This window comes from Globicephala melas, chromosome 16 (genome assembly GCF_963455315.2).
Source record: "Globicephala melas chromosome 16, mGloMel1.2, whole genome shotgun sequence".
Taxonomy (NCBI): Eukaryota; Metazoa; Chordata; class Mammalia; order Artiodactyla; family Delphinidae; genus Globicephala; species Globicephala melas.
In genome coordinates, this window is record NC_083329.1 from 46,181,621 (window position 1) to 46,189,460 (window position 7,840).

Below are 7,840 nucleotides of genomic sequence, written 5' to 3' on the forward strand. Positions count from 1 at the left end.
CCGGGGTAAAGAGAATTAAATTTGTTTTTATATTACAAGTCAAAGTCATCACTTTATTCCTTGGCTCTTACTTCCTGAGATCTTTGTAAAAATCTTTCCTGACAGCTTTTCCCCTGTTCCAGCTTCCTGCCAAGACAATGGTTCAGAATTGTGTGGTGTGTGGATTCCAGTGAGAAAGAATTCCTGCTGTATTACTTCTCTTTGTGTAACAAATTGCAACAAATATAACAAAAGAAACATGCCCTAGGGTCTTTCTCAGAAAGTCAGCAGAGGGTGAAGGAAGGGGCTAGGCCCCGGAAAGGCAAGGAGAAATTTCCTGATAGAGTAAGAATTCTCTTCATGACTTTTACCCATTTTCTAATTCAATTGCTTTGTTTTTTTCTTTTATTACTACAGAATCTTAAGAGTTCTTAATATATTTTGGACTTGAGTTCTTTGTCAAATATGTGATCTGCAAGTAGTTTCCCTCAGCCTCTAGCTTGTCTCTTCATTCTTGTCACAGGGTCTTTCACAGAACAAAGTATTTAATGTTAATTCAGTCTAATTTACTGAGTTGTTTTTCTTTTATGGATCATACTTTTGATAACGTGTCTGAGTTTTCACCAAGCCCTAAGTCTCTAAGATTTTAGCCTACATTTTCTTCTAAAAGTTATATAGCTTTATATTTTGCATTTAAATCTATGATCCATTTTGAATTCATTTGTGAATTTAAGTCAAGGTAATTTTTTTCTTCTTTTTTCTTTCTTTTCCTCCCTTCCCTCCTCCCTCCCTCCCTCCCTTCCTTCCTTCCTCCCTCCCTCCCTCCCTCCCTTCCTTCCTCCCTTCCTCCCTCCCTCCCTTCTTTCCTTCCTTCCTTCCTTCCTTCCTTTCTTCCTTCCTTCCTTCCTTCTTCCCTGCCTCCCTCCCTCTTTTTCTCTTTCTCTCTTTGTTGCTTTCATTCTCCTATGGATATCCAATTACTCCAGCACCATTGGTTGATACAAAGATTCTCCCTCTATTGAACTGACTTTGCTCACTCATCAAAGACCTGTTGGTCGTACTTGTGTGAACAATTTCTGGGTAATCTTTTCTTCTCCATTGATGTATGTGTCTGTCCCTTTGCCAATACCACACAGTATTGATTTCTGTAGGTATATAGGTTCCACAATGGTAGAGTGATCCTTCCTACTTTATTCTTCCTTTAAAAAAAAAAAAATTTAGCAAGTCTAGTTCCTTTACCTTTCCATGTAAATTTTAGAACAATCTTACCTATATCAACCAAAAATCTTGCTGACATTTTGATAGGAATTACATTAAATCTATAGATCAGTTTGAGGGTATTTGATCTGTTATTATGTTGAGTTTTCCATGAAGTCAGTGTGTATTTCTGTTTATTAGATGCTTTTTAATTTCTCAGCGTTGTGGAGTTTTTAATATATGAGACCTGTATATGTATTATTAGACTTGCACCTAAGTATTTTTTGAGTGATTATAAATTGTATTGTATTTAAATTTTTCTATGTGTAATTGTTAGTATATAGAAGTATAATTGATTTGTGTATGTTAATCTTTTATCTTGCTCCTTTTATCCTGAACTCACTTATTAGTTCTAGGATTTAATTTTTAGATTTTCCTACATAGACCATATATCATCTGCAGGGACAGTTTTATTTCTTCCTTCCTGAAAAGTATGCCTTTTATTTCCTTTTCTTGCTTTATTAGATTGGCAGGAACTTCCAGTACTATGTTAAACAGGCATATTCTCTGTCTTAGTGGGAAAATATCTCATTTTTTACCATTAAGTATAATGTTAGCTGTAGGGGTTTTTTGTAGATATTCTTTATGAAGTTGAAATTTCTCTCTGAGAGTTTTTGTCATGAATGTGTGTAGAATTTTGTCAAATGCTTTTCTTGCATCACTTGATATGGTCAGCTGATTTTTCTTCATTGGCTTGTTAATATGTTGGATTACATTGATGGACTTTTGAATATTAAACCAGGCTTGCATCCCTAAATGAACTCCATTTGGTCATGGTGTATAATTCTTCTTTTATCTTGCTGAATTCTACTTGATAATATTCTGAATCTATATTCATGAGGGATACTGGTCTATAGTTTTCTTTTTCACATTAATTTTGTCTGGTTTTAATGTCGCAGTAATGCTGGCTTCAAAAAATTCATTAGGAAGTGTTTCCTATTTTCTGGATGGAATTGTGTAGAATTGGTGTGAATATTTTCTTTAAACATTTGCTAGAATTCTCCCATGAAAACTGGACTTGCAGATTTTGGGGGGGGGGAATTTGTAGATTATGAATTTAATTTCCTTAATAGTTATAGGGCTATTCAAAGTATCTTATTTCATATTCGGTGAGTTGTGATATTTGTACTTTTTGAGGAATTGGTCCATTTTATCTAAGTCATCAGGATTTTATGTGTAGAATTTTTCATGGTATTCTCTTATTAACCTTCTGAGGTCTGCAGGATCTGTATGTTACCCTGTTTCATTTCTGCTATTGGTAATTGATGTATTTTCTCTTTTTTTCCTTTGTCAGTCTTGCTAGAGGTTTGTCAACTTGATTGATCTTTTCAAAGAACCAGAATTTTGTTTCACTGATTTTCTCTATTATTTTTGTTTCAATCTCATTGATTTCTGCTCCTATCTTTATTATTTACTTCCTTCTGCTTGCTCTAGCTTTATTTTGGTTCTCTTCTTCTGGTTTCTTCAAGTGGGATATTAAATTATTGACTTAAGACTTCTTCCCTGTTCTAATGTAAGCATTTTAATGCTATAAATTGCCTTTCATTGCTTTACCTGTGTCCTTCAAATTTTGACAGGCATGTTTTCATTTTCATTTCGTTAATAAAACTTTTATCTCCCTTGGAACTTCCTTTTGGACCCATGAGTTATTTAGAAGTATTGTTAGTTTCCAAGTGTTTGGAAACTTTCCTGTTATCTTTCTATTATTGATTTTTAGTTGAGTCCACTGTGATCAGAGAACACACTCTGTATGATTTAAATTCTTCTAAATTTGTTGAGGTTTGACCCAGACCATAGTCCATCTTGGTACATTGTATATGAGTGCTTGAGAAAATGCATATTCTGCTGGTGTTGAGTCCTGTTCTTTATAGTATGATTGAATTTTTAAATATTATTACTGATTTTCTGTATAGTTGTTCTATCAATTGTTGAGAGAGGGTTGTTGAAGCCTTCAACTATAATTGTGTGTGTCTATTTTTCCTTTCAGTTTTATCTTTTTTAAAAAATTATTATTTTGCAGCTGTTGTTTGACGTATAGGCATTTAGAATTACTGTGTCTATTTGGTAGATTGACTTTTTATCATTATATAATGTAATATCTCTGGCCCTGATAATTTTCTTTGCTCTGAAATTTATCTGATATTAAAGTAACCTCTTCTTCCTTCTTTTTATTAATGTTTGCATGGCATTTCTTTTTCTATCCTTTACTTTCAACCTACCTATATAATATTTGGAGTAAGTGTCTTGTAGACAGCATATAGCTCAGTCATTTTTAAAACTGACTTTGAAAATCTGTTTTTTAATTGGCAAATTTAGGCAATTTACACTTAACGTTGTTATTGATATCTTAGAGCTTTCAGTCTGACATTTCATATTTTTATTTCTGATCGTTCTCTGTTTTTCATTTCTCTTTTTCCTACCTTCCAGTGTGTTACTGGAACTTTTTTTAGAATTCCATTTTGATTTGTCTGTAGTGTTTCTGAGTATATTGCTTTTCATAGCATTTTGAGTGGTTGCTCTAGGTATTACATTATAAACATAATGTATCACAATTTACTGGTGTTAACATTTAACAGTTCACATGAAATGTAGAAATTGTGCCTCTGTGTCCCTTTACTCTCTTAAATATTTCTTCTACATATATGGAGAACTGTATCAGGCATGTTATAGTTTTTTAGCTTTAGCTGTTAAACAGTTTAGAAATCCTAGAGGAGAATGAAAATCTGTTTTATTGACACATATTTTAATGAGTTGTGACAGACACCAATAACTCAGCCACACCTGACCTCAGGCCACATGCTGCTTCCAGGGGGAACCCCAAGGCCCTCAGCCAGTTTGCCTTCCTCTCTCTACCTTTCAGGATCTTCTTATGTGAGTTTTTAATATAATATCTAGTGTGTTTTGCTATACTTAGTGAGCAATAGAGAAAAGTAAGCCTATCCCATCTTTCCAGAATGGAAGTCTGAAATGAGTTTTTAAGAACCTGGGGGAATGGGTGACTTGGAGGAATGCTTTTTGGAGAGGGGCTCTGGGCTACCTAACATCTCTCAGACATACATCCCTGATCCTAGAGACTCCTGAAGGGGAGAAATGCCCTGTGAGGTGAAGGGAGGAGGTGCGACCTCAGCAGAGTGTCTGTCCGTGGGGAAATTCCCCTGGTCCTTGCACACTGGGTGGGAGCTACAGCCAAGCAGCTCAGAACCGGAGATGACCTGGCTGACACACTAATCAGCAGACTTCTTCTTTTATTTTTTAACATCTTTATTGGAGTATAATTGCTTTACAATGGTGTACTAGTTTCTGCTGTACAACAAAGTGAATCAGCTATATGTATACATATATCCCCATATCCCCTCCCTCTTGCATCTCCCTCCCACCCTCCCTATCCCACCCCTCTATGTGGTCACAAAGCACAGAGGTGATCTCCCTGTGCTAAGCAGCTGCTTCCCACTAGCTTTTTATTTTACATTTGGTAACAGGTATATGTCAGTGACACTCTCTCACTTCGTCCCAGCTTACCTGTCCCCCTCCCCATGTCCTCAAGTCCATTCTCTCCGTCTGCGTCTTTATTCCTGTCCTGCCCCTAGATCCATCAGAACCATTTTTATTTTTAGATTCCATATATATGTATTAGCATATTGTATTTGTTTTTCTCTTTCTGACTTACTTCACTCTGTATGACAGACTCTAGGTCCATCCACCTCACTACAAATAACTCAATTTCGTTTCTTTTTATGGCTGAGTAATATTCCATTGTATATATGTGCCACATCTTCTTTATCCATTCATCTGTCGATGGACACTTAGGTTGCTTCCATGTCTTGGCTATTGTAAATAGTGCTGCAGTGAACATTGTGGTGCATGTCTCTTTTTGAATTATGGTTTTCTCAGGGTATATGCCCAGTAGTGGTATTGCTGGGTCACTCACTCCTAAATTAAACCCCTCGTGCTTCCTCTTTAAAGTCACATAAACATCTCTGTCACACCCAGATCCTCATTTATCCACCAGAATTGCTTGAACTGCTCCTTTTATTAAATTTGATTCCATTAAATAACCGGTTAATGGTTCTCAGTAAGATGAACTGGGCTCACGCTCTCCCTCTTGTCTGAATGAAACAGATGAGCAGCTGGGGAATTTCTGCCTGGAACCTGGCTGCACCCACCCCAGAGGCCTGTGCAAACCCTTGGGCCACATCATCAAAGAGTTGATGTCCAGGGATCGAGGTGAAGGACTGGAGCTGGGCCCATGGGCTATACCACATGGACATCAGGGCTTTCTCTTATGTTAAGGAAACAGTGTTTTTCACCAGACTCTGCTGGGACACAAAATAAGTGAGTCAGGCCCCAACCTGAAGGCGTTGACAGTCTATGGAGAGGACAGTTGTAATGTGGTGGGTTAAGTGCTGAGATGAAGGAACATGGAGGGAAGAGAGGAGGAGCCCTTGATCCAAACTAGGGTATCCAGGAGGGCTTCCTGGAAGAGGAGTTTTGCTGAGAGCAAATTGCTTATGCCGCTGCCTGGCTGATATCCTTCAGCAGCTTCCCACTGCTGCAAGGCCAGACAGGTGTTTATGTTGCCAAAGGGCATCCCTAGCCCTGTCATGTGGCCCATCCCAGGGCTCCTGCTCCCCAACCCCACGAATATCCATCAACTTCCTGTCCAGTCTCCAGGCCTCCTCAGGTATTGTCTCTGTTGTGTGGGGTGTGTGCCCGCCCTACCCCAGGACCCCAGAGATGCTCTCTCCCAGTTCTAACAGCATTCCTGTTTCCATGTGTGTCTGTCTGGGTCTCATTCCATCCTGCACTGTCACCTCGGTCAGGGCAGGGATCCAGTCTTACAGGCCACCGCTCAGCTCAGGCCCAGTAACTGCACTTGTTTGAGTTGATTAGTGCATGAAGTAGAGGCTCAGATTCCAGGAGCCAGTCTGCAGGAACTGTGAGCAGGGAAGGGTCTGGCTGGCCCAGGAGGGCTGCGGGGAGGGCAGCGCGGGCTGGAGAGGAGTGTGAGGTGAGGCCAGGAGGTGAGCGGAGGAGGGCTGGGTGAGCCTCAGGAGGAAGCTGCTCTTACCCTGAGGGCGCTTTAAGCAGCCCTGGAGGGAGAGTCCCCTGGCCGGTGTAGCAGGCAGGCTGGCGGTAGGGAGACTTCCTAGGAGAGAGAAGACAGGCTGGATGTGTCTAGGGCCTCACCAGCAGGGTCCATGCTGGCTTCTGAGGCCGCATTACAGACTCACGCCAGCTTCCCCACTGGAAGCAGCGTGTCGCCTGAGGTTGGGGAGTGGCCAAGGTGCCATGTCTGTCACAGCTTGTGCCACAGAAGACAGTGTTGGACGGGCAGGCCTGCAACTGTGAGACAACAGCCTGGGACAGCTAAGCTAACCCAGGGAAAGCTCTGCAGAAGCTCAGAGAGGGTCCATGAGTCAACCTTGCGGTATGAAGAACAGAGCCCTTTCCTACAGAGCTGTAGATGAGCCCTCGTCACTGAGCCACAAGACACGTTGTTAAGAAGCTTTAGTCAACCTGGAGCCACTGTGACCCTATGTGCTGGCCTGAGACTCTACTGAGGAGCCTGGCCAGCCCAGGTTCAAACCCCAGAACACTCCTATTCAGGTGTGTGACCCAACAGGACACGGCACCTGCTGAGGCTTCCCTGTGAAAGGAGAACTGTGGTCCCCAAGAGAGGCCCCTGCCCCTACCTGGCTTTAGAGGGCCCCCATATCACACACACATATCCAAATGCGAGAATTTTTTTTTTTAGTCTTGTCAGAAAGTCTTTGAAAGTTCTGGAACTGGGTCAGCACACGGATATGAGGGAGAGGGACTCGTATGTGTGCTGGGCAGCTGAGAGTGAGGGGACAGGGACCACAGCTTGGCGGGGGGCTGGAAACTAGAGAGCAAGCCAGGGGCTGCTTTTAGTTCAATGACCAAGGGCATTCCTACACAGACCCAGCTCCCAGATAGCTGCACTTCCTCCGTCCACTTGGTGCTCTAGTTTGGGAAGATGTCTTAACACTGCCCAGGAGTTCAGTGGGGAAAGCAAAGCGTTGGTTAGTGGGAGGCCCCTTGGGGTGTCAGACTGAGCCAGGCTCCATCCCAAATCCTGGAGGGTCTGGTCTTTCCAGGAAGCCCAGGCCAAGCCCGACTTCTGCCTGCTCTGTTCAGAAGACCTTGACAGCTCTTGGGGCCATAGGCAGGGCTGAGTTTCCCTCTCCAGGAGGTGACCCCTGGGGAGTAGACTGCAGGGCCTGCCAGGAGGTGGCAGGGGGAAGTGTGTTGGGCCCTGTGTGTAGCTTGATCTCTAACCTTTAAATATTTAGACTTGTGGCATGCCCTGGGTTCTGCAAATGTTGGAAGTGGCCTTTAAAAAGATAATTATGGTGGAGATGCCCAACACAGACCTTGGCACACAGCAGGGCCCGATGATGGCAGCAGATGGCTCGGTGTTGCCAAGCTCCCCCAGCTCTCATTGGCTGGGTGTGGCTTTCCTCTGCAGCATCATGGCCCCTTCCCCGAGGGTCAGCCCACCTGTCATCCCACAGCCCCACCCCCTGGACACACACCACCTCCGCCAAGTCCCAGAGGACTCCTGAGCGAAGCTTCCCAGAGG